This window comes from Dreissena polymorpha, chromosome 9, assembly GCF_020536995.1.
Source record: "Dreissena polymorpha isolate Duluth1 chromosome 9, UMN_Dpol_1.0, whole genome shotgun sequence".
Classification (NCBI taxonomy): Eukaryota; Metazoa; Mollusca; class Bivalvia; order Myida; family Dreissenidae; genus Dreissena; species Dreissena polymorpha.
This window is the reverse complement of record NC_068363.1, coordinates 106133009-106135997: the sequence shown is the minus strand read 5'-3', so window position 1 is coordinate 106135997 and position 2989 is coordinate 106133009. Positions and strand designations below refer to the sequence as shown.

The window sequence follows — 2989 nt, the reverse complement described above, 5'->3', positions numbered from 1 at the left end:
GTAGTAGTTGAAGCAGTAGTAGTAGTTGAAGCAGTAGTAGTAGTAGTAGCAGTAGTAGCAGCAGTAGTAGTAATAGTAGTAGTAGTAGAAGTAGTAGTAGTAGTAGTATAAGTAGAAGTAGTAGTAGTAGTAGTAGTAGTAGTAGTAGTAGTAGTAGTAGTAGTAGTAGTAGTAGTTGTTGTTGTTGTTGTGGCTGTTGTAATAGTAGTAGTAGTTTTGCAGAAGTAGTAGTAGTAGTAGTAGTAGTACTAGTAGTAGAAGTAATAGTAGTAACTTTCAAAGCAATGTCTACAAGTTTAAATTCTTTAACCCTGTTCAAGGTGTATACACACTCAATATTGAACTACAGTCCAGGTTTGCAATTAACAAACTATCTGATAAACCTGTGTGTGAGTCAGATATGTCTGCTGCTAATCTATTGGTTATAAAATATCACAGCCTTTTCTGATTGGCTGAGTTGAAATACAGAAAGTTTACCTGTAAGATTGAAATTCTGGCGTATTGCAGAAAATATGCAGGTTAAACTTGTTGTTAAAATGAAGTTAATGTAATGTTCACAAACAGTAGAGTTAATGAGTTTTTCCATTAACAAGAATTTCTTAAAATTATAATGTATGGATATCATTTGGAAAGTGACATGAAATGTTGTTAAAAAGTGATGCATACAAGTGTTTCAGAAGTCTGTCTAGGAATAGAACAACAACTGAAGGTTTGTGCTTTTCATTATTTCTAAATATTCCTTTAAATTTATTCTTCTTATGTCATCATTGTAGACCTTTTTTATGTGACATTTTAGGTAAAAGTATGGCAAATATAGAAGTTTAAAAGCAGCTGTCACACACATTTTCACTAAGTGCAGTTTGCAGCTTGATAAAGGAAGTCCTATGTGGAGATATTAATAAGTTTGAATGTAGTATCGGAAGTTTATAATGCATGGCTAGGGAACTGAGGCTAAGGGAGTTATGTGCTGTGCATGATGAGAACTCAATGCTCATTAATGCTGTTAATGTTTATAAATAAATTAATTAAACCAATAGCATTGTTTTTTAGGTTTCACTGTGCATTTTCATACCAATAGAATTACACATCATTCTAATTATAGCAATAATAAATTTGTACTAATCATACCTACAAATTTTGTTATGCTATGCTTTGTGATGTATTAACTTCATTGTAAGTTATTATTTAAAGACCATTTTACTAAATATTTAAAACAATACTTGAATTATTTTCTATATACATTTTCATTATGTGCTTTAACTGTAGCTGACCAGTTGATGGAAGATACTGCAGAGTTTGGCAGGGAAATAACCCAAGACAGCAAAGCGGCTCTTTTGGCGCATTTACCAAGAGGACTAACATGGCCACAAATTCATGGTAAATATTGTTATGCCCCGGGCTCATATAAGTAATTAAGTGTTAACCACCTGAAAGTATTTTGTCTTTTTGGTATCCAATATTTTGGTCTAGTTTCAATTACAGGTTATTTTTATATGAATTAGCAAATTAGCATAACTTTCATATAGCAATATCTGAATATAAAATTCCTATATATGTTTGAGTTTCCAGATACATGTTAGTGTGCCCCGTTTTGGGGCATTTAAGAAAACAACAATATAAATTTCAAAATAAAAGAGAGTCATATAAAAATATAAGTTAAATCACCAATTTATTCACTTGAAAGTCTCAGTTTTCCTGTTTGGTTGCCTGTTTGCAAGTAGATTAAAGCCCGCTTGCAAACTTTAAGAGAATAAATTTCAGTAAATGGAAAAGAAATAATTGCTAACTACTAAGAATCGTAAATGTTCGCTCAAATACAAAAAAGCCAGATGTACCAAATTGAGCAGTGATATGAAATATCTAAAGTAGATTAAAATATGAATGAGCATTGAAGTATAGATATTCAATCATATGATTGCTGCACATTTACTTTTACAGATAAATGTAAAAAACTTATGACTTTCTTGTAATATTGTTTGCTTTGTTTTTCTTTCAGAGATCATGCAGGAGCCTTACAGTATAACAGCAGTACAAGTTCTATAAAAGATCCACGACCTACTGAAGCCTAGCTAATAAACAAAAAAGTTTTTAAAAACTGTAATTTTATCCCACCTGGGTACTTATAATTTACTAAGCTGCCTTCACAAGTTTTAGACTTGCAATTATATTTTAAACTGTCACTTGGAAAGTAATACATGTACATGCATTATGTTCTGAATTTCTTTGAACAATAAAATTATATAAAAGTATTTTAATGAAATTTAGCACCTAAATTGCATTAAAGTGAAAGTAGCTGAGAAAAATAGTATCCTTGTGCTCATGGGCAGCTACATATATTGTGACAAACATGAAGTAGCTAAAATAACTTTAATTTTTCATTTTGTTTCTTGTATATCGTTTGTACAGGGTTCGTGAATTGTTACTGTATATTACTTGACTTGCTTGTATTTTGTTACTTTGAATACATGTTGTTAAGGTTGCATTATACTTTTTAACTTTTAAAGTAGCGCCTGTTCTGTTATGTAAGGGCCTGATTTATGATAATGGACCTAGAGGCTTTGTAAGCATGTATTAAACAACACTTGTTTGATCTGAATAATTTGTTAAATAAATGTAACACAATTTGTAATCTGATGTTATATTTTGATGAATTGTGAACAAAATAATACATCGAAGAAACTAAGGCATTATGTTGATTTTTTGTTTTGTTTTAATCTAACCTTAAATTATGATTTATTTAAGCTGTAAGTATTGTATTCATTTAATACATGAATATTGTTTTTAGACCAGAAATTTCTTTTTCTATTCAGTGACCATGGTAAACGCTGGACAATTTTCCATGTTATACCAGGCATCCATGGAATATTAAACAAAGAAAAACCCTGGAACATTTTCCAGGGTTTTCCAGCCAACATGGAAAAAATACCGTCCGAATACTCCATGTAATCTGGAAAACCCTGGAAAAAAATCCATGGTTTTCCATGGTTTT

The 2989-nt window shown here is 30.7% G+C and overlaps 1 long non-coding RNA gene across 1 annotated transcript; it reads left to right on the top strand.

Moving 5' to 3' along the window:
- Positions 1–496: 496 nt before the first annotated feature.
- LOC127844094 (uncharacterized) lies at positions 497–2683 on the top strand. Its single transcript, XR_008032559.1, has 3 exons — positions 497–709; positions 1267–1377; positions 1997–2683. It is a non-coding gene; the product is annotated as an uncharacterized LOC127844094 (long non-coding RNA).
- The last annotated feature ends 306 nt before the right edge of the window (positions 2684–2989 follow it).